Source organism: Saimiri boliviensis, chromosome 5 (genome assembly GCF_048565385.1).
Source record: "Saimiri boliviensis isolate mSaiBol1 chromosome 5, mSaiBol1.pri, whole genome shotgun sequence".
NCBI lineage: Eukaryota > Metazoa > Chordata > Mammalia > Primates > Cebidae > Saimiri > Saimiri boliviensis.
The window spans coordinates 144,972,597-144,991,166 of NC_133453.1; positions in this window are offsets into that span (position 1 = coordinate 144,972,597).

An 18,570-nucleotide genomic window follows, 5' to 3' on the forward strand; every position below is an offset into this window, starting at 1 on the left:
ATTTTCCCTAATGAGCAGGAAATAACAAGTATGTAGTCACCTTGATAAGGCACATGGAGGTCATAGAGAAGCAGATATATCCTCAAATGTGAAAATTCAGAGGGCTGTCACCTCAATGAAATTTCTAGGCCTTCAGTAGTTCAGAGCGTTTAGAGGTGTCATTTCCAAGGTTGAGGAAAAATTACTTCTTTTTACTAAAAGGCATAATGCCTAATGGGCCTCTTTGGAGGCAACATACACCTTATTTGAACATATTTTTCTAAACCAATTACTATGTAACTCAAAAGACTGCCAGTGCTAAGTAAGACAGAACCTAAGAAGATTCTGAAACAGGTAATGCTGCTATACAAGCAACTTTTCTATGTGGGCTGCATGAACAACAGATCTGAAGGTGCTTGCAATGTCTGCAGCAGATAAGAGTCATCCAACCTAGAGTGCAGTGGTAAGATCTGGGCTCATCGCTGGGCTCAAGCAATCCTCCCACCTCAGCCTCCTGAGTAGCTGGGACTACAGCATACCACCATGCCCAGCTAGTTTTAAAAAATTTTGTAGTGATGGGGTCTTGCTATATTGCCCAGGCTGGTCTTGAACTCCTGGCCTCAGGTGATCTTTCCACCTTGACCACCCAAAGTGTTGGGACTACAGGCATGAGCCACCAGGGCTGGCCTATATAGAACTTTTAATGGGTCCTTATGGGTGAATCACAGCATAATCCTTTGGACCAGGATGAAAAGTATGCCATTCTCTGCAGATAACTATTCTGCTTCCAAGAAGCAGCTTCTGGTTTGCTATTGGGCTATAGTAGATGTTGAACGCTTCATCAGAGACCATCAAATTACTAAGCCACCCAAGTTTCCCTCCGTGAATTGAAGGTTGTTTGACCTATCAAGCCATAAGTTTGGATACATACAGCAGCATTCTATCATTAAATGAAAGAAGTATATGCCAGATCAGGCTCAAACAGATTATGTACACATTTTTGGCATAAATAAGTCACCCATATGACCACAACTCCTGTGGCCTCCTGAAAAGTTTTATATGACCAGTTGGTTGAGGAAGGTAAAATTTGACCATGATTTACAGATAGTACTGCACTCTTGCAGAGTAGAAGCTTCTTCGGGTTGATTCCTGAGACATTTAATTGTTTCCTTGCTTTTGGTACAATAAAATGTTCCAGGTTCATCTTATACTCAAGGAATCTATCATTTCCCCAAGGTGGCTTGGTTCCTATTAAAGGAAATTAGTATTTAAATCACACAATGTGAGTCCTGGCAGCAGTACTTGTTTCTAGGACTTTTCTGTATTTAGGATTGCCAGATAAAATATACAGTGCACATTTACATTTGAACTTCAGATAAGCAAAAAATGTTTATATAAATATGTCCCATGCAATATTTGGGACATATGCTAAAAAATTATCCAAGAAACAAAGCATTAAATGAGACAAAGAAGGACAGTTTGTAATATTAAGTGCCACATTCCACAATGAAAATAGAGCAATTGTGAATATCTATACACCAAATTACACGCCTGCAATTTGAAAAAAACTACAGAAAACTGAAGAAGAAATACAAACATGCTAATAAAAGGAAAATAACAAACCACTCTCTGAGTACATTCAAGTGCACACACAAAAAAGTAAGGATGTAAAAGACCCAAACAATGTAATTAAAAAGTAGATATTCTGAATATATTCGCATTATGAATATGTATATATAAATATGTATCTCTCCATATAAACTATGCCCTGAAAATGGAAGATGCACCTAAACAAATGTGTAGATTCTTCACAGAAATAGATCATATAGTAAGGCTCAGGAAAGACCTCAGTAGGTTTCATAAAGTAGAACTGTTAGATACAACACTCTTAGACCCCAATGCAATAAAATTAGAAATTAAAAATAAAACAAAAAACAATAAAAAGGCTTTTCACATGGAAATTTCAAAACTCTTAAGTATCTCTTTGTTGGAAAGGGAAATAAAAAAGGAAAGTACAGACTTTCTTTAAAATAATGATAACAAAAATATTGCGTATCTATGCAACACATAGATCAGTAGTCAGGAAAAAATTCATAATTCTAACACCTATATTGGTAAAAACAAAAGAATGAAAATAAATTCTCAATTGAAAAATGGAGAAAAATAACAGCAAAATAAACCAATGACAACATTCTAATAACACTAAATATACATTTCTTCTTCAACCCAGCAATCCCACTTCTAGAAATTTGTTCTGAAGATACAAGAATGCAAAAATGCATATGCACAAAAATTCAGTATAAGAGTATTTGTAATTGTAAAGTACCTCATAAGAGATTGGTTCAATAAGCTATAGTACACAAACATAACGGAGCATTATGCAGCTGTTAAAACATAATTAAGAGGTTCTCTGAACTGATATGGAACAATTTCCAGGAGATATTATGAAGCAAAAAAAGTAATGTTCAAAAGAGTACGTGTAGTATGTTACAAGTTTTATAAGAAAAAAGAGAAGATACAAAATATGCATGTATCTGCTTACAAAAAGAAACAGAATGTAAACTAGAAAACAATGAATTTGGTTATCTACAAGGAGAAAACCAAGAGATAAAAGTACAGATCTCGAATACCTTTCCCCACGAAAGGGCCTGTTCCAGAGCTGGGGCACTGTCTTAGTTCATTTGTGTTGCTATAAAGAAATGCCTGAGGCTGGATAATTTGTAAAGAAAAGAGGTATAGGGACGGGCCTGTAATCCCAGCACTTTGGGAGGCCGAGGCGGGTGGATCACGAGGTCAAGAGATCGAGACCAACCTGGTCAACATGGTGAAACCCCGTCTCTACTAAAAATACAAAAAATCAGCTGGGCACGGTGGCGCGTGCCTGTAGTCCCAGCTACTCAGGAGGCTGAGGCAGGAGAATTGCCTGAACCCGGGAGGCGGAGGTTGCGGTGAGCCGAGATCGCGCCATTGCACTCCAGCCTGGGTAACAAGAGCGAAACTCCGTCTCAAAAAAAAAAAAAAAAAGAAAGAAAAAAGAAAAAAAAAAAAAAAAAGAAAAGAGGTGTATTTGGCTCACAGTTCTGCAGGCTATACAGGAAGCAGGGCACCAAGATCTGCATCTGGCGAGGGCTTCAGGAATCTTCCACTCAGGACAGAAGGCAAAGGAGAGCCCACATGTGCAAAGGTCATAGAACAGGTGAGCAGAAGCAAGAAAGAAGGGATGGAGATGCCAGTCTCTTTGCAACAATTAGTTCTTTTTTTTTTGAGACAGAGTTTCGCTCTTGTTACCCAGGCTGGAGTGCAATGGCACGATCTCGGCTCACCGCAACCTCTGCCTCCTGAGTTCAGGCAATTCTCCTGCCTCAGCCTCCTGAGTAGCTGGGATTACAGGCACGCGCCACCATGCCCAGCTAATTTTTTTGTATTTTTGGTAGAGACGGGGTTTCACCATGTTGACCAGGATGGTCTCGATCTCTTGACCTCATGATCCACCCGCCTCGGCCTCCCAAAGTGCTGGAATTACAGGCTTGAGCCCCGGCGCCCAGCCCAACAATTAGTTCTTACAGGTGCTAAGAGTCAGAACTCTTAGCATGAGGACGGCACCAAGCTGTTCACGAGGGATCTGTCTCACGACCCAGACACCTCCCACTAGGCCCTACCTGCAACACTGGGGCGAAATGTCAACATGAGATTTGGAGGGGACAAATATCCAAACGATATCAGACATGTAGGTTCAAGATAAGCCTGGAGCATCTCATTTTGCTGGAAATTGAGGAAGCACTCCCCACAAAAATGAGGGAACATGATACAAGGATATAGGAACCAACTCGAAGGAATCCCGTTGGCCAAACCATTTGAACTTCAAAAATAATTGGCTGGGTGTGGTGGCTCATGCCTGTAATCCCAGCACTTTGGGAGGCCAAGGTGGGTGGATGATGAGGTCAGGAGATCAAGATCATCCTGGCTAACACAGTGAAATCCTGTCTCTACTAAAAATATAAAAATTTAGCTTGGCTTGGTGGCGCACACTTATAGTCCCAGCTACTTGGGAGGCTAAGGCAGGAGAATCACTTGAACCTGGGAACCGGAGGTTGCAGTGAGCCCAGATCACATGACTGCACTACAGCCTGCGTGACAGAGCGAGACTCCATCGCAAAATAGTAAGAATAATTAAGTACAGCAATGAATTGTAAACCATTAAAAAATATAGAAACTCACGAGTCCATAGCAATAATAGAAAAAAAATGGGAGAGAAGCCAAAGCTCAGTTTACAGTCTAAAGCCAAGAACTAAATGGCAAACACAGAGGTAAATGTGCAATTAGAAAACCAGCGCTTTGCCATCTTCAGAGTAAAGACAGGATCAGACAAGAATCATCAAGCTCAATCTAGGGGACAGTGCTGAAAAGCGGCAGGATACTGGCATGGACATAAAATGTTAACTAGTTGAGGGGAAACCCCGCAAGAGCGGAGGCAGTCTGAAGCCTCAGCCTGTTCTCACATAAATATAGAATTAGAAAATCAGAAATAAAGTTACATAGTTATTCCTATATATAATCATGTAGCTATTCTTATGTAATCATAAATATATACGTGTATATAATCATATAGTCTTTAGTCTTACTAATAAGTCTCAGGTCAAGAAGTGTGGGACTGAAGCAGCATTGGAAAAGAGGTGACCCTAAGGCAAGATGCTCTAAGTCCTCTGTCACACCCACATAAGGGCTGCTGGAGGACGCCTCGGCTGGGTGACAGAGCCAGCGCTGTGAAACCACCCGCTGTTTAGCCAGCTAGGGAAGGAGACGTCCGAGATGGCCGCGACGTCTCCTTCCTCGGAGGAGCAAGGACAAAACTGCGCTCTTCCCAGCTCTTGTGGTAGGCCTGGTGGCTGTCAGGGAGACCCACAGATATCGGGGACTTAATGGTCTCCTGTGGTGCTGTGCTTCAGTGGTCACGCTCCATGTCTACTTGCAAGTTCTGCTTCTGCACCTGGTTCCTCTTTTTCTTAGAAGACGAGAACGAGTCATAGTAACTTAAATCTTAGTGACCTTGTTATTTCTTGACAAGTATGAAAAAAGTGCTAACACCTTAGGTTTCCCCCTCGCCTCGGCTTCTTCAAAGTCCTGGGCCCCCTGTCTCCAAGACACAGTATTTACCTGACCCTGTCACTGACCACCATCACATCCTACCTGCCCTGCGCCTTGCTTTGTTCTCAATAAAAGTCAGAGTGCCCAGGCACTCGGGGCCCCTGCTGGTCTCTGCGATTTGGTAGCAGAGGACCCCTTTTCTCTCTCTGTCTTGTGTCGTTTATTTCCAGTTGCTCATCTCCACACCAGCAGGAAGGGACTCACTGGACCCTATAGGGCTGGATCCTATATTAACTAGTAAGGGAGAAAACAAGAAGTAATTCTACAGTGGAGACATCAGGCAATACCCTGATCAGGGGATCAAAATGAACATCACCTACGAGGAACAGGTGGACTTGATGTGCCTCCAGATGTGATATTCTAAAGAAGGTATAGCATCCCTGTACAGAATTTATACCAAGAATACATAACCCCAATCTAATCACAAGGAAACAGTACAAAAACACAAAATGAGGAACATTTGTTTTCAATGGTGGAGGGCAGAAACTATATTCTTCAAAAATGTTGATATAATGAGAGACAAAATCTGGAATGCTCCAGATTAAGTGACACTAAAGAGCCATGATGGTTAAATGCAATACCTCACTCCAGAATGGATCCTGAATGGAGTAAAAATGCTATAAAGAACCTGTTAGACAAACTGACAAAATTGGAATACAGACGGTATATTAGATAACAGTATTGTGTTCGTGTAAATTTATGAAGTCAGTAATTGTTCTAAAGCTATATGAGATCTCCATTCTTAGTAAAAATTAGCTGAAGTATTTAGTTATGATGTATGTAGCTTATGTCCAAATGGTTGAGAAAAAAATTATAGACGGAGAGACCGCAAACGTTAAAGCAAAGGGTAAAATGTTTGCTTCAAACGTAAGCTTCTTAAAACATCTGTAAGATTATGTTTACTCCCCTGGCTAAAGCCGTCAGGAGCTTTCTACTGCAAATAAAGTAAATTCCAAATTCCTTATCAGGACCTACCAGGCCAGCAAGATCGAGTCCCTGATGGCCTCTTAGATTATACCATGTCCTCCATACCCTGCAACCCCCTATGCTGGTTTGTGGAGCTCACAGATCCGCGGAAACCGCCTTCTCTCCTACCTCTGGGATCTTACACATTCTGCATCTTGGTTTGTTAATATCCTCAGTCCACTCTTAATGTCTGTCTTCTTTTCATCCTGGCAGTTTTAGCTTAGTGCCACCTCCCCAATCTATTTAAGGCCTGCCCCATTCTCTCAGTATCCTTTTCTACTATATTGTAATAGTTACTTTATTTATTTATTCATTTATTTTTTGAGACGGAGTTTCACTCTTGTTGTTCAGGCTGGAGTGCAATGGTGCAATCTCAGCTCACTGCAACTTCCATCTCCCAGCTTCAAGCTATTCTCCTGCCTCAGCCTCATGAGTAGCTGGGATTACCGGCGCCTGCACCAGGCTTGGCTAGTATTTGTATTTTTAGTAGAGGTGGGGTTTCTCCATGTTGGTCAGGCTGGTCTTGAACTCCTGACCTCAGGTGATTCACATGCCTCAGCCTCCCAAAGTGCTGGGATTACAGGAGTGAGCCACCATGCTCGGCCTAATTATTTTTATTTGTCTACTTGACTTTTTTGTTTTTTCTATCCCTACCTGCACCTCCTTCCTGGGGTAGGAAAATACAGGAATTCAAGAGATTCTTCTGTCTCAGCCTGGAGTCCATCCCAATATGGACTCCAAGATGCTTCAGGCTGTCTCTCTTACTCATCATGATTCTATATTACACACTCAACACAAAGTAGGCAGCCAAATAAAGAAAATCTTAGAGTAAAAACGGCCTGCAACACAACTATGAAGACAGTGAAAAGATCAGTCATTGCCAGGAGTTGATAGGAGGGAGGAATGATTAGGCAGAGCATTCGAGAATTTGGGGGCAGTGAAACTACTCTGGATAGACACATGTTATTATACTTTTGACCAAATCCATAAAATCTCCAACACACCCAGAGCGAACCTTGATGTTAACAGTGGACTTTGGGCCACAATGGCGTAATCAATGTAGGTTCATTGATTTGCAACCAATGGACCATTCTGCTGCCCATGTTGGTAGTGGGGAAGGCTATGAATGTGTAGAGGCAGGAGCTATGTGTGAACTCTCTGTACTTTCTGCCCAACTTTGCTGTGAACCTAAAACTGCTCTAAAAATGATCTATTTAAAAGAGAGAGCAGGCCAGGCATGGTGGCTCACGCCTATAATCCCAGCACTTTGGAAGGTCAAGGTGGTCAAATTACGAGGTCAGGAGTTCGAGACCAGCCTGACCAACATGGTGAAACCCCGTCTCTACTAAAAATACAAAAATTAGCCAGGCATGGTAGTGTACGCCTGTAATTCCAGCTACTCAGGAGGCTGAAGCAGGAGAATCACTTGAACCTGGGAGGCAGAGGTTGCAGTGAGCCGAGTTCCCGCCACTGCACTCCAGCCTGAGCGTCAGAGTGAGATTCCGACTCAAAAAAAAAGAGAGAAAGAAAATGGACTAAGATATTACAAAATACCACAAGATGGCAGTCTTTCTCCGAGAAGTTGCAGTGAGAGGTGCATTTACAGCAATTGCCGCTGCTGAAGGGCACAGGAGGGATTGTGACTGCCCCTGGCCCAGTTATTCATGAAGCTCAGCATCGAGACGTTGTCACAGCCCAGCGCCAGGTTTTTGTACTTTCCATGGGTGTTACTAAATACAAGTTTTATTATTCAGGTGTGGTCAGGCCAACAGATCAGGATATGACTGCCACTGGAAAGATGGTTTTTTACTGTTCCCAAGAGGAAGGGGCACCAGGTAGGTGAGGAGATAGAGCGAGAGGAAAAGGAGGGCAGGAGCCTTTCTTGTGGTTTCCATGGGGAGGAACAGGAGAGGCCAGGTAAGCAGGCTTAAGCTTGGCTGGTTTGAATAATTTCCCAGCTCTGAGACACAGGGCTTGCCCTAGTATTCTGGTACTGACCCTGGGGTGATTTCGGCAGGTAGATCCTGGCCCAGAGTATAAGGGTCTGAGAAAGGAGGGGGCCGGGGTTTGAGCACTGGATTGGTTGATTTTATTTTATTTTATTTTTTTCTTGAGACAGAGTCTCGCTGTGTCGCCCAAGCTGGAGTGCAATGGCACAATCTCAGTTCACTGCAACCTCCGCCTCCTGGGCTCAGGAGATCCTCCTGTCTCAGCCTCCCCAGTAGATGGGACTACAGGCACGCACCACCACGCCCCACTAATTTTTTGTATTTTTTAGTAGAGACGGGGTTTTGCTATGTTGGCCAGGATGGTCTGGAATGGATTGGTTGACTTGTGTATGAGAGGCAGGCTTTCAGGCAAGTTCTTTGCTATCTCTAGGAACTGGCTAACCCTGGGAAAAGCGGTCTCTCTAGCTCACCAAGGCTCCAAAATGTCAAAGCACCTGAACCACATGGTTAATACGATGGAGCAGAGTGATGCAAAGCTATACAATCCAGGCCACAGACAAGGTCAGAAGCAATTCCAGGAAAAGCATCTTTTTTTCTTTTCCTTTTTTTTCTTTGAGACGGAGTTTCTCTCTTGTTGCCCAGGCTGGAGTGCAATGGCACAGTCTTGGCTCACAGAAATCTCCGCCTCCTGGGTTCAAGTGATTCTCCTGCCTCAGCCTCTCAAGTAGGTGGGATTATGGCATGTGCCACCACACCCGGCTAATTTTGTATTTTTAGTAGAGGTGGGGTTTCATCATGTTGGGTTGTGGTCTCAAACTCCAGACCTCAGGTGATCCACCCGCTTCAGCCTCCCAAAGTGCTGGGATTACAGGCGTAAGCCACTGTGCCCGGTCAGGAAAAGTATTTTCTTATGGTTACTCTTTTTTTTTTTTTTTTTGAGACAGGGTGTCGCTCTTGTTACCCAGGCTGGAGTGCAATGGCACGATCTCGGCTCACCGCAACCTCCGCCTCCTGGGTTCAGGCAATTATCCTGCCTCAGCCTCCTGAGTAGCTGGGACTACAGGCACGCGCCACCATGCCCAGCTAATTTTTTGCATTTTTAGTAGAGACGGGGTTTCACCACGTTGACCAGGATGGTCTCGATCTCTCAACCTCGTGATCCACCCGCCTCGGCCTCCCAAAGTGCTGGGATTACAGGCTTGAGCAACCGCGCCCGGCCCTTATGGTTACTCTTAACAGGCCACTCAAAGGAGTTTCAATTTTCTTAGAAGGAAATCTGGCCGCGCGCGGTGGCTCATGCTTGTAATCCCAGCACTTTGGGAGGCCAAGGCGGGTGGATCACGAGGTCAGGAGTTCAAAGCCAGCCTCTCCAATATGATGAAATCTCGTTTCTACTCAAAAATACAAAAAAAAATTAGCCAGGTGTGGTGGTGTACACCTGTAGTCCCAGCTACTTGGGAGGCTGAGGCAGGAGAATTGCTTGAACCCTGGAGGTGGGGGGTGCAGTGAGCTGAGATCACGCCACTGCACTCCAGCCTGGGCAGCTGAGTGAGACTCTGTCTCATAAAAAAAAATAAAATAAAAGGAAATCTCCCACACAGATGCTATAGAAAAAGATCTAATTGGTTCTATAAACTGGCAAGAATATAACCATACCACAGATCTTTTTGCCAATTTCCTAACTGGAAAAATGTAGGACATGTTTGAGCTCCTTTAAGTCACTCCTCAAGGTGAGTTTTAGAGAGAGGACACAGGCCACATGAGTGGGAGAATGGCCCAGGTGCCACACCTCACTGTTACCGGCAGACGGAGAGGAACAGCACAGACCGCACATCTGAGAGAAGAATTGATCACTGGCAGACAGGGCCAGGAGTATCCTGAGGTTACTCTGGGGCCTGAGAGCTTCCAGGCAGGTGTAAACATGAAGGCTGGCTGGGAGCAATCGTATTATAGCTGCACAATCCGCAGTGAGGCATTGTCTGTGGCAGCAGCCTCCCTGAGCTGGCAATAATCTCTTTTTCTAATCTGGTTTCATTAAGTGGACACCAGGCATGGATCAGAAGAGAGGAGTTATATATGGGATTCCATTATTTAACCAGGTGATCCCTTAGAAGGTTTTGAGTTTCTAAAACAAAAAGAGACTGTGCTGCTAAGAACTGGCATGCAGTAAACAGTTTACTAAAACTGAAATGCTGGATGGGTGCAGCGGCTCACGCTTGTAATCACAGCACTTTGGGAGGCCCAGGCGGATGGATCACCTGAGGTCAGGAGTTCGAGACCTACTTGGACAACATGGTGAAACCCCGTCTCTACTAAACATACAAAACAACGAGGCGTAATGGCAGGCACCTGTAGTCCCTGCTGCTCAGGAGGCTGAGGCAGGATAATCGCTTGAACCCAGGAGGCAGAGGTTACAGTGAGCCAAGATCATGGCACTGCACTCCAGCTTGGGTGACAGAGCAAGACTCCAACTCAAAAAAAAATATATATATATGTATATATAATGTTGGCTGGGCATAGTGGCTCATGCCTGTAATCCCAGGATTTGGGAGGCCGAGGCGGGTGGGTCACTTGAGTTCACGAGTTCAAGATCAGCCTCAACAACATGGCAAAACCCTGTCTCTACTAAAAATACAAAAATTAGTAGAGTGTGGTGGTATATGTCTGTAATCCTAGCTACTTAGGAGGCTGAGGGAGGAGAATGGCTTGAACCTGGAAGGCAGAGGTTGTGAACTGAGATTGCGCCACTGCACTCCAGCCTGGGCAACAGAGCAAAACTCCATCTCAAAAAAAACCCTGAAATGCCACTGCACAGTGACTTTCCTTTCCCGTCTATAGCTTTACTGCAATTCCCTGTCTAACCCCGAACTACGTGGTGAGAAGTCCAGGGCGAGGGAACAGCACGGTTCCTGATAGAGCCCCTACCTTATCATGAGACCAATGAATGCGGACTGGGAACCTCTTACATTCGTAGTATTGAAAATAACCACTTGAGGGTGTGGGAGGCTTGGGAAATGATAATTCGGGGATAAAAGGAGGAATTTAAATTGATCAAGGGTTAGCCAGGCGGCTTCTCCTTTTGTCTTGTGAAGTTAACTGCAGCAAGGGGTTGATGAGTGTAGCACAGTTGTCTGGGGACAGGATGGGCAGCACTGTGCGATTCCTGGCTGTAATCGGAAGCCTTCCTTCCTCCCGCAGTATGATTTTGCTTACAAGTGTGGACATTGCCCACGGTGGGGCCACAGAGCAGCAAGGCCCAGCGGGGAGCTATTTCCCCAGCTCTCCACACACCAGGATGTTTGAGAGATGAGCCAAGTCTTGGTTTTCTGACAGTGAGACGAGAACACAGAGAGAAAAGGAGAAGAAGAAGTGGCTGTCAGAAATACTGATGAGGTATAAAGAGAAGATGCTGAAGGAATTCAGTGTGAGTCAGGTGCTCCTGCCCTTGGCATTTGATGGCGCGTTCTCCTTAAAGGAGTATGCAGAGATCCTTCCTCGGGATTGCTATCCCAAGAGAGTGGAGGCTTTTCTCCTGAAGCTCTTTTTTCAAAGGTGTAAGTGCCTTCTGTGCTTCCTGCTGTCATCTGGAGGAATTCTGCCCTTACCTACTCACCTGCTTTTTTCTTTATTGCCAAGGTAAGGACATAGTTTGCTGTGAAAAGTAGTAAGCCTAATAATGGTCTAACCAAAATGTCACACACCCCAGCCACAGTAAGTAATGATGAGTTTCAACCTAGCATTGATTTTTGCTTTAATAAAAACACCCAATGCTTCTCTCTAAAATCTCGTGATAGAGAAATAAGCATCTGTGATGCCCAATAAAACCTTGCACAGCTTCTGATACAACCTGAGGGATGATTTCTAATAATGTACTATAAATATTTATATATTTCTTATTTTAATGAGGAGTTTTAAGTGCAAGACATAAAATATTAATAGATTAAAGAAGCTGGACCGAGCTTTCATTCAGCACCTAGGGCCACAAAATGATCATGGTTCCTCAAAACGTTAGAGTCGCCGTATGACCTACCATTTCCACTCTTAGTTACAAACTCAAGATCAGTGAAAATGTGTCCATGGAAACCCAGTCTAAGAAGGTTCATAGCAGCATTATTTATAATAGCCAAAAAGTAGAAACAAGCCAATTGCCCATATACCAGATGGATAAACAAAATATAGCCTCTCGACACAACAAAATATTATTTTGCCATAAAAAGAAATGAATTACTGATGCATGCTACAACATAAATGAACTTTTAAAGCTTTATGCTAAGAGAAAGAAGCCAGTCACAAAATGTACACCTGTAGGTTTCCATTCCTACGAAATGTCCAGAATGGGGAAATCCACAGAGACAAAGTAGGTTCGTGGCTGCCAGGACTGGAAGTAGTGGGAAAATGCAAAGTGACGGCTAATGGGTGCAGTATTTCTTTTTGAGATAATAAAAATGTTCTGAGATTAGATTATGATGATTACACACATCTGTGAATATGCTAAAAACTACTGAACTATATACATTAAAAGGGTGATTTCTGTGGTATGTGCATTATATCTCAATAAAGCTATCATTTTTAAAAAATTGGCATGGGGCGGAGCACAGTGGCTCACGCCTGTAATCTCAGCACTTTGGGAGGCCAAGGATTTTTTGAGGTCAGGAGTTCAAGACCAGCCTGACCAACATGGTGAAACCCTGACTCTACTAAAAATACAAAAAAAATTAGCTAAGCGTGGTGGTGCATGCCTATGGTCCCGGCTGTCTGGAGGCTGAGGCAGGAGAATGGCTTGAGCTCAGGAGGTGGAGGTTGCAGTTAGCTGGGATTGTGTCACTGCACTCCAGCCTGGGCGACAGAGTGAGACTCTGTCTCAAAAAAAAAAAAAAAAAAAAAAAAAAAAAAAAATTGGCATGGAAGTCTTCTCAACTGTTTCGCTTCTCCAGCCTTCCAAAGAGAGACCTCTAATTGCCTGTTCCAATTTCTCAACGTCCTTCCTTCTCAAGAGAAAGAATTATTTCTTGCTAGGAGAGAATTTGGCCAATGTCATAAAGAAATGAAGAGTCGGGGAGGGAAAGAAGAGTGTGAGAGAGAAAAGCCATACAGAGCTAGTCAGAAGAGAAGGGTCTGGGGAAGGTCACTGCAGCAGATGTTCTGGGACAGTTGCAGGAGTAACGGGGACAGAAGCAAGAGCAGGGCCTTCCTATTTTGTGATACCATGGCTTCTGTGCGTGTGGACCCATTCGGTTTTTGAGAATGGGAAGAAAAGGCTTTGAACTATTTTGCAATAGCATTTGGTGGCTGGTCTTCATTTGCCTACATTCCTCCAAGACAGAACCATAAAGGCCCAGGCTTCTATTTTAAGCTTTTGTGATGCAGTTACGCTTTTATATTTTACAATATATTTAAGTCACATATTTTAAGGTTTGTCTCTGGAAAAATGGCCCTTGGCTTTTAGGATAGTTGTGGCAAATTATAGGTTAATTATAAACCCTTCCAGTCTACAGCCCCCATAACGTTGAGTAAAATGATCAATCCCCTGAAAAAGTTAAGTCGGTGAAAATGAGTATTTATGAATGGCTTCTTATGTTACTTTAGGCTGTTACCTAATACAAGTTTTTTTCTGAGAAGTATTCGTTCATCCAATCATTTGTTAATTCAGCACAATTTATAGAGTATCTACTGTGCATCATGCACTATGGTAAAGAAGACAAATGCAATCCTTTATATTTTATTGTCTTTTATTGTTATTAAATACTATCATATATTTTTTAAACTTAAATATATATATATATATTTTGTTGTTGTTGTTGTTGAGACAGAGTCTTATTCTGTCACCCAGGTTGGAGTTAAATGGCGTGATCTCGGGTGACTGCAACCTCTGCCTCCCAGGTTCAAGCAATTTCTCCTGCCTCAGCCTCCTGAGTAGCTGGGATTACAGGCATGCGCCACCACACCCATCTAATTTTTGTATTTTTAGCAGAGACAGAGTTTCGCTATGTTGGCTAGGCTGGTCTTGAACTCCTGACCTCAAGTCATCCTCCTACCTCAGCCTCCCAAAGTGCTGGGACTACAGGAGTGAGCCACAGCAGCTGGCCTCCACTTGGACAAATATTTTTTATAATATAGTTTTAAAAACTGATAAGTAAAAAGAAACAAGAATATCTATTGTCGTTTAATTTTTTAAGTGAAGGACAATCACAGAGTGACTTTTGTTTGCCAGCTTAATTTTGCTTTGTAAAGAAAAAACAGCTGAGGAGGAAGAGGGAGGCAGAAAAGGATTCAATCAGGTTTTAGCCATTTCTTTAATATTTTGATTATTTTTAAAATTCTGAAGCATATGTCAAAATGTTAACATTTGTTAAATCTGGAATTGGAAACATGGATATATATTATATTATTTTCTATGCTTTTCTGCATATTTGAAAATGTTTCTAAGTAAAATTAAATAAATATATTTTATTTGAAGTAGTAAGATTGCTTGAGTCCAGGAGTTCAAGACCAGTGTGGGCAGCATAGTGAGACCTCATCTCTACAAAAATTTTTTTTTACATTAGCTGGGCATGGTGGCCCAAGCCTGTAGTCTCAGCTACTCAGGAGGCTGAGGTAGGAGGATTGCTTGCACCCAGGAGTTGGAGGCTGCAGTGAGCTGTGATCATGCCACTGCACTCCAGCCCCGGTGACACAATGAGACCCTATCTCTAAAAAAATAAAAAATGTTTTAAAAATTGATTTGGAAAATAATCTGATTGTGGTACTGGTTACACAAATCTATACATCAGATAAGATTTTATAGAACTATATAACCACCATAAAAAATGAATACATATAAAACTAGTTCAATCGAAACAATGCCTGCAGTTTCATATTGTGGCAATGTCTATTTCCTGGTTTTAATAATTAGAGGAGGTAAAATGTAATCACTGGGGGAAGCTGAATGAAAGCTACATGGAAATTTAGTGTACTATTTTTGCAACTTCCATGAGAATCTAAAATGACTTAAAAGCTGTATTTTTAAAAAGAGTTTAACTGGAGAGATTGTTTTGAGATTTTTTTTTTTTTTTTTAAATGAAATTCTAAGCTGGGATGTGGTGGCTCACGCCTATAATCTCAGCACTTTGGGAGGCCAAGGCGGGCAGACAACCTGGGGTCAGCAGTTCAAGACCAGCCTGGCAATATGGTGAAACCCTGTCTCTACTACAAACACAAAAATTATCCGGGCATGGTGATGTGCACCTGTTATTCCACCTACTTGGCAGGCAGAGGCAGAAGAATCGCTTGAACCTGGGAGGTGGAGGTTGCAGTGAGCCGAGATGGCATCATTGCATTCCAGCCTGGGTGTCAAGAGTGAAACTCTGACTCAAAAGAAAAAAAGAAAAAAAATTAAAATGTTCAAGTTATTCTGCTACCTGAATGTCATACCAGTGGTCAGAATTTAGACTTTTAGAATCATGTTTGTAAGTGATTCTCTGGGTAATAATCCCAGGCTATAAAGCAAGTACTTTGCAAACGCTCTGCTCCCTCCTAGCATTGGATGATCCATCTGTGCTCAAGGGGCTCACACTCCGTGGGTGCCCCCAAAGAGGCAGACTTATGATCAGCTATAATGACATCCAGCTTTAGAAAGAAATCCATTTCCTCTCACTGTAGGGGGTAGACTCAGCTCATATAAATGCTGAGGAAGCCTTGTAGTTCTTGTGATACAAAACCAGGCAGCTGCCATCGTTAGAAACGCAAACCATTAAGTAACTGCATGGAACCACAGCAAGAAAGTTCCAAGTTAGCGGTGCTGCTGCAGAGTGCTCTGCAGAAGGCAGGATTATCGATTCAGCACAAAGCTGAAGGCAAGAACTCATGGTATTTCGCCATGATGGCTAGTGATATTCATGGGACCTGGAAGTCCTATACTGTCTCTGCATGTTTGATATGCACATTTTAATGTTGTCTGTGGACAATACTGGTTGTTGCGACAGGTCACTTGTGCCGTAAAAAGAATGTCTGGCACCTCTAATTACAGGGGAAGTGGCAGCTCGCAGGGGCCGGGGATGGGGAGCTGGAGGCTCATCCCTGCAGCACCGCCACCACATTTCTTTTGTTCCTGACCTTCTCCAATTGGTAGATGAGCAAGAGCAGAGCCCAAAGGACAGCCGAAGTGTAAGCATACAAGGAAAGCCCAGGGAAAGCCGTTCCCGAACCATCCTTCCCGTACTTGTCTCTGGGGGCGGGCTTTTCCGCAGTGACGTGATTCAGTGTGACTCCGTGATTATTGTTGACAACAAGCAGGCATAGGGCCAGCACTGACTGCATGAGGATGGGAGGATGGGCGCTGCCTTCAGGAGCTGGAGGAGCAGAAGACACGAGCAGAGGTGACGGGTGGTGTGGGCAAGAGTGGGTGAAGAGGGCATGGAGTGGGCATCGAGCGTTACAGGGGACCCACAAGTTTCGATCCATGTGCTATCGGTTCTTTGCTGGGGCCCATTGCTCCTTTTTTTTTTTTTTTTTTTTTTTTTTTTTTTTTTTTTTTTTTGAGACGGAGTTTCGCCCTTGTTACCCAGGCTGGAGTGCAATGGCACGATCTCGGCTCACCGCAACCTCCGCCTCCTGGGCTCAGGCAATTCTCCTGCCTCAGCCTCCTGAGTAGCTGGGATTACAGGCACGTGCCACCGTGCCCAGCTAATTTTTTGCACTTTTAGTAGAGACGGGGTTTCACCATGTTGACCAGGATGGTCTCGATCTCTCAACCTCGTGATCCACCCGCCTCGGCCTCCCAAAGTGCTGGAATTACAGGCTTGAGCCACCGCGCCCGGCCCATTGCTTCTTGTGCCTGAGGGAAAGCGGGGTGGGAAGGCCTGCAAGGGAACTAAGTTGCAGAAGTGTTAAACCAGTGTGGTGGCGGTGCTGTCCAGGCAGAGGCAGAAATCATGGTCAGATCCTGAGGAAGAGCAAGATGCGTTCAACCTGTGAGTCCTGGAAGTCAGCCAGAACCTCCCTGTGACTCTGGTTCCCAAGCTCAAGAGGGACCAAGTCCAAGATGGGGAAGCTGTGCACATCATCAGTCAGGAAGAAGCCTTATTTGAAAGGGATTCTGGTGCCTCCTTTTCTTTCCTCCCTGATTCCAGGAAGCCCATTTTTAAAAATATTGCAAAGTGGGTATTTCCTCTCAAAGCCCCATGTTCAGAAAAATACCAGCACGCACTTTAGAAAAAGGGCTACTCTATTTCCAGCCAAGACAAGCACTTATTTATTTATTCATTTTGAACAACTGGTAATGATTTATTTTTCAATGAATGAATGGATTCATGAATAAACAATTCAACGAATGAGTTGTTTAGAGAAATATAAATGAAATAATGTTTGTTTTTTCACATGCAATTTGGGATAGCTAAATCTCCAGCCATATATTGTTATAACTTTAAAAAGAAAAGCAACCAGTGAGTGAGCTTGCCGGAAATGGTATACACATTTGTGTCTTTTGTTTTGTTTTGTTTTTTAATTTTATTTTTGTTTACTTTTAAGCTTGCCAACTTCTTTCCCTGAACAGCATTTGTCTCGTTTTTATACCCACCTACCCTTATATTAGAAACGTACTGCAAACTACTTAGTGATTCCGCTTTGAATTTATAGTCGTATGACTAAGATGTTTTGAATATAAGCCTACCCATATGCCAGATATAAATTTCAGGAACTCTTAATGTCTCTTATTTTACAGAAATGCTAACTCTATCCTGACGTAATTAGGTTGATTAAGAAAATTAAAAGGTTAGGGGCCAGAAAACTAACTTACACAAATACAACAAAAGGAAAAGGTTTTTCCAAGTACCTCTATGCAATGGGAAATATTTCTTTCAAGTACCAAGTCAATTTCTTAAACTGTACAATGTATTCTAATTTAATGGTTTTCAAATATAGTAACAACAAAATGTAATAAAATTAAGACTATAAGAAAACAGAGTAAATGGTATAATTCAAATAATGATTAAAACAAAATGGCATTATGGATGTTGTAATCAATATATAACTATATATTTAAATTTTACTTTACACCCATAAGATCACAGTTAAGGAGGTTAACCATAATTTCAAATTTTATTACCAGTCGTTTGTGCTATTTTATCACACTTGAAAATATCACTCTTATTTTTTACCTTAAACAGTGATCTATAGATTGTTTAGACCATAATAATTAAGGACCTTTTCTTTTCTTCTTCAGGATAATTTTTAAAAACGAATGATATATTGAACATACTACTAAAGAAACTTTACTTTTTGATTATGGTCTCTACATTGAAGATCTTTAGGAATTTTTCTAATTAATTCTCAAATCTTTCCATGACATCTCTGTTCATAGAAATATCATCTTTGAAATAATTTGTGTGACTACTTTACAAATCAAAAATGGATTCACATGACCGAATTATCCTAATCACTAATTTAACATATTCCTAGATATTTTCTATATCAGTTTTCTTGATTATGTCAATAATATAAACACACTCTTAATAGAACAGAATATTTAATTACATCAGTTTCCCATCGACCCACC